The sequence below is a fragment of the Myotis nattereri genome (genome assembly GCF_964212035.1).
Source record: "Myotis nattereri genome assembly, chromosome: 1".
Lineage (NCBI taxonomy): Eukaryota > Metazoa > Chordata > Mammalia > Chiroptera > Vespertilionidae > Myotis > Myotis nattereri.
In genome coordinates, this window is record NC_138075.1 from 26,787,790 (window position 1) to 26,794,061 (window position 6,272).

Here is a 6,272-nt window from a genome sequence, read left to right on the forward strand (position 1 = left end):
CGAAATTTGTGCAAGGGGCCTGGCCGCCACCACCACCACCACCACCACCACCACGGCTTCATCCGGAAGGACATCTGGTCTAATTAGCATATTATGCTTTTATTATAGACTGGAGGCCCAGCGCACGATTAAATCATGCGCAGTTAGGATCCCTAGGCCTCGCTGCAATCAGGGCCATGTCCACTGCCCAGCATCGCTCCTTCACCTCTGTGGCCCCTGCCCCCTGAACCTCCACATTCACAGCCTCCGCCCCCACACGGCTCCTTGGCCTCAGCCGCCCACACTTCACGCCCCACTATGCCCCTCCGCCTCAACTGCTCCGCGAGGCTCCACACTAACAGCCCCTGCCCTGTGAGGCTCCTCGGCCTCAGCCGCCCATGCCCATGCCCCGCGACACTCCTCCACCTCAGCTGCTCCGCCAAGCTTCGTGCTCACAGCCCCTGCCCTGCGAGGCTCCTCAGCCTCCGCGGCCGCGCCCTGCCACGCCGTGAGAGCCGGACTGGTCATTTGGTCCTTTGGACCCACAGCTCCCTCCTCCTGCCGCTGTGCCGGGGGTGGTCAGGGACCCACAGCTCCTGCTCCCTTAGCTCCCTAGCCTTGCTGTTTGGTCGTCCATCTGGTTGTTTAGGTCATGATGGCACCTGGCTTTTTATATATTAGGGTTAAACATAAAGAACCAAGAAAATCTATCTTTTGATCACGCTTTCTAAATTAATGGACTGTGGGTCATTGGACAATGATCATGCAATTATCTTCTCTTTCCAAATATATATATATGTTTAAAATTTTTTATTGTTTATTTTATTTTATTTTATTTTTTTTTATATATTTTATTGATTTTTCACAGAGAGGAAGGGAGAGAGATAGAGAGTTAGAAACATCGATGAGAGAGAAACATCGATCAGCTGCCTCCTGCACATCTCCGACTGGGGATGTGCCCACAACCAAGGTACATGCCCTTTGACCGGAATCGAACCTGGGACCCTTCAGTCCGCAGGCCGACGCTCCATCCACTGAGCCAAACCGGTTTAGGCAGAATTTTTTATTGTTTAATGTAATACATAAGTCTCCTCCCCACTCCCCCAATTGACCTCTCCCCAGCCGCTCCCCACCACCCCCGCAAAGATATTTTCTTTGAACCAGTAAATATTTTGCAGTTCTTTCATTTCCTGTTTTAAGTTGTAAGGGTATTTTCTTGTTTAGGAACTCTTACAAATAGTACTCTGATAAAAACATAAGACATTGAGCCCTGGCCAGTCTAGCTCAGTTGGCTGGAGCATCATCCCATACATTGAAAGGTTGCCAGTTTGATTCCTAGTCAAGGCACATACCTAGACTGCGACTTTGATCCCCGGTGGGGGGGATACAGGAAGCAACCAATTGATGTTTCTCTCTCTCTCTCTCTCTGGCTGGATCTCTGTTTCTGTCTCTCTCTCTCTCTCTCCTTTTCCCTCTCTCTAAAATCAGGGTTAAAAAAAAATAAATAAAATCAGGGTTGAGGGGCATATCCTCCAGTGAGGATTACAAACAAACAGACCATAAGATGTTAAGGCAAGGAAAAAGTGTGTGAGTAGAAAATTATTGTGCAAAGAATTTCTGTTAATAGTGAGGGAAGGAGACTGCCCCTGGGAGCTGGGCTGCTGTCGGAGCCTTCTCCATAGCCTGTAAACTCACAGTAGGAAGGAGCCCACCCGTACCGACAGTGGCAGTGCTCTTCATCATGGCACAGTCCTCTCCGATGACATTTCTCTAATCTGTAGTCACAGTTGAGTGTTAAAGAATTGATACAACTCCTCGTGCATATGTATTTTTATTGATATCAGCGGTGAAGGGAGAGGAGAGATAGACATCAATGATGAGAGAGTCATTGATGGACTGCCTCCTGCACGCCCCCTATTAGGGATCAAGTCTGCAACCTGGACATGTGCCCTTGACCCGAATCAAACCCGGGACCCTTCAGTCCACAGGCCGACGCTCTATCCACTGAGCCAAACCAACTAGGGTGACTGTTGGACATTTTGAGATAATAGTAGGTACTGTCACCACAAGTCGTCTCATCCTGCACATAGAAATCCCCAGTGCACCACCTTGATCTTCCTTTGCACCAGTCGGGAAGGTCACATTCACTGATGTGTATTCTACAGGGCTTTCCAGGAGAGGTCCAAAAGAACTGTATACCCAAGGTTTCAATTTATAACATCATTTGAGGGCCATACAAAATTATCAGCTTAAAAATTAGCCTGCTATGCTTGGGTCAAACATTTAATTAACTCACCCCTAATGCCTTGGCAGGGGCCAGACCAAATGATTTAAAGGGCCTTATACGGCCCACGGGCCGGACGTTCCCCTTTTCTGCTGTAGACAAATGCTGTGGATGCAGCCCTCTAAGTGCAGGCTGTTGTTGGGGGCCCAAGGGGATTGCTTGAAGCTACGCATTGTCTACACCAGGGGTGGGCAAACTTTTTTGACTCGAGGGCCACAATGGGTTCTTAAACTGGACCGGAGGGCCGGAACAAAAGCATGGATGGAGTGTTTGTGTGAACTAATATAAATTCAAAGTAAAAATCATTACATAAAAGGGTACGGTCTTTTTTTTTTAGTTCATTTCAAACGGGCCGTAGTTTGCCCACGGCTCGTCTACACTATCATGAAAGTGCAGCAGGGAACACAGAAGGCTGATAGACCTTGGGCTTTAGCAAGGACTAAAAGCTATGCACGGATTGTTCTGTTGAGACAATGGTGGCTCAAGTCAATCCCCTAACCCAAGGGTCCTCAAACTTTTTAAACAGGGGGCCAGTTCACTGTCCCTCAGACCGTTGGAGGGCCAGACTATCGTTTAAAAAAAAAACTATGAACAAATTCCTATGCACACTGCACATATCTTATTTTGAAGTAAAAAAACAAAACGGGAACAAATACAATATTTGTATTTGCATGTGGCCCGTGGGCCGTAGTTTGAGGACCCCTGCCCTAACCTAATAATCTTTTATTATTTACCAAACTTTACCTTTGATATGCATGTTTGCTTTGCTAAAGGGCAAACATATATAAAAAGCTATGTAAATAAAAAGCTATGGGTCCAGAGATTCGGAGAGCCACTCCACTAGAGAGTAGGTCTCCACCTGGCTCCCCATGCCTTCTAAATTTATATTGTCTAGTAAATCCATTTGTGCGTGGCCCCTTCTCCAGATCCTGAATCCTCGCTGCAAAAGGTTGCGGCAGGGCTTTCTGGGGAATCACCCCTTAGAAGGAGCCTGAGTGCATTTGAACCAAATGAATATTCTGCAATTGTTGGATATAGTGTTTTATATGTGCCAGTTAGGTTAATTTGATAAACTTTACTTAAATCTTTTATTTCCTTAATTTTTATTTATTTATTTTGTCTGATTGTTCTATCAGTTGCTAAGAGAAGTGTGTTAATACTTGCAAGTAGATTTTGGATTTTTCTATTTCTCCTTTTGATCTCTCAACATTTGCTTTATATATTTTGAAGCTGTTTATTAAGGAGATACATATTCCTGTTGAATTTTATATTAAATATATCTTTAGCTATGTAACTACTCCATCATTTCTATTATTATGGTTTGTTTCCTTAATTTTGCCAATGTAAATTAGTAAAATAGTCATTATTTTGGAGGAAAAGTTTTTTCCTCTCAATTCAGATGTTGAAGTTGTTCCTCAGGAACATGTTGAATTAGATCTGATTTGCAGTTAGAGCTAGTAGTGGTAAGAGTACATTGTGAGGAAACCAGGCATCCCCAGCTGAGATAATTCCAGGGCCTCAAGTTAGAGGTGGCCAGGCTTCTCAGACAGGAGAGGTCTGTGTTCACTCTCTAGTAAAGAAGACTCAGGGATACTTGGAGGCTCTAGATCAGGGGTCCTCAAACTTTTTAAACAGGGGGCCAGTTCACTGTCCCTCAGACTGTTGGAGGGCCGGACTATCGTTTAAAAAAAAACAACTATGAACAAATTCCTATGCACACTGCACATATCTTATTTTGAAGTAAAAAAACAAAACGGGAACAAATACAATATTTGTATTTGCATGTGGCCCGCGGGCTGTAGTTTGAGGACCCCTGCTCTAGATCTGTGGAAGCAATCAAGTCCAGCTGCAATGCGCCTTTGCAAGTATCAAGGTTCTTTCCCTTCTCAGTATCCTAACTTCCCACTCAAATCTTGGCAAATCTATGTATTCAACTTACATTGTGGTTCTGAAACTCCACAGTTAAAATTTAATTTTCTATGAGGTAGGCCTGTGTCTAAAACAAATGAGACATTCTTTTAGGTCCACCATTCTCAGCTCTCTGGGCTGAGAATTTAGAACCTTGAACTTCATTGTGCAACGTCTGCAGTAGAATTCAATATGGCCAACCTGCCCCTCAGTCCTTGAGGTACTTTTAATCATCATCACAGCTTGGTCCCCCACACACTTGCTTCAATAGGACATTTCATCACAATCCATATTGGGTGGTAATTTGTGATGTTACTACATGCCCATTCCCCATTGGACAGGAGCTCAGCAATGTGTTAAAGCCATGGATATGCTCAAACCAATCCCAGAGTCCCATTTTGTCTGTCTTGGCAGCACTCTTGGTACCAAATTCTATATCTATCAGGATCTAGTCAGAAAAGAGAAAAATCCGAGCATAATTAATATAAGAAAATTTTTAAAAGGAGCTAAAAACCTGAATAGATAAAAAGGAAACAACACTGGGGCATACTGAGGTATGAGTTGCCAGTAGGAGATCCACCCCTAAGAATGGGGGAACAAACGGAAGAGTTTGGGGTTATCATAAGGTAGAAACTCTCAAAAGGGCCTCATAGATCTAGACCTGGACTGTAGAAGATTGGGCATTTCCCAGGTGATGCTGGTAATTTAGGAACTCAGAAAAGGAGCATCGTGGAGCCGATAGCTGTACCTCTTATAAGGTAATGCTGAGTTTGTGCTGGTTTCTTAGGGACTTGGAAGAAGTTCCACCATAACTGGGACTCAGATCTCGGAGAGAGGTGCCATATACCTGGGGCTTGCATTAAGGCACTTTGGGCATGGTCTGGAACATCAGCGAGGGACGCTGGCTGACTGGTGTGGGCTGCCTAGGGTACTGGAGCATAGCTCTATACATCCAGTCCTCGTGCGGTACTGATACCTTTGACAGGGCTTGATGGAGCTGGTTCTGGGTCTTTGTGGTAACCAACCCGCACCATCAGAGCAAGGCTCCACTGCTGGGGATTTACAGAAAGTCACAGCAGGCAAATAGGTAGTAACAAGTCCCTTCGCCTCTGCTTTTGCCTTTTATTCTCCCTCTAGTGCCCTTCTTGGTAAAACTTCAGGAAGCCAAATAGCGATGGAGAAAGGCACCATGCAGAGCCTCAGCTCCAGCTTCATAGACAAGGTATAAGTTTTAGTTTTGGATTTAGAAAATAGCTGATAATTAGCATAAGAAGGGACAGCAGAATGCTGCTCTAGCTTCTATGGTGACAGGTAATAGCAGGTGACATGATCATGATCTCTGTGAAGCTGTCTGATATCTGTTTTTGGGGTTTCATTTAGCTGTGGCTCACTAAATTGAGTTCATGACCCTGGATGGTTTCTGACCCAAGTTTGAGAAACACTGAATTAGGCCATGACTGAGAATGAGTGGAGACATGGTAAGGAAGGGGTTTGTTATAGCTGCTGGAAATATAGGGTGTCCCAAAGAATGTATACACATTTTGAATGATTATAGAGTCAGTGTTTATTAACATACAGTTCATTTTTTAAATGTAAAAGCATCTACATAAATGAATAATTTTTGTTGTCATCACCTGTTTTCAAACTGATGACCTTTCTGGTCCTGGCACTGCTGATAACGCGAAGCAATGGAATCGCGAATATCAAGAATCATTTCGCCTGGCTTTTGTGGCTCAGAGAATGATTGTCAACCCCTGAACTAAGAAGTCACCAGTTTGATTCCCAGGTCAGGTGCTCAGTCCCCAGTAGGGGGCGTGCAGGAGGCAGCATTTCAATGATGTTTCTTTCTTATTGATGTTTCTATCTCTATCCCTCTCCCTCCCTCTCACTCTAAAAGTCAATAAAAACATTTTTTTAAAAAAAGAATAATTTCATTTGGTATTTGTGTGCCCTCAATTTGTCAACTGTTGCAGATTTTGTACCACAAACTTTATCTTTTATGTATGCCCATAAAAAAAAGTCTAGTGGATAAATTTTCTTTGTTCAAAGTTTAGTCTGGCTTCACCCATTATTCCAAATCAGTTAAACCTGAAAAGGAGTG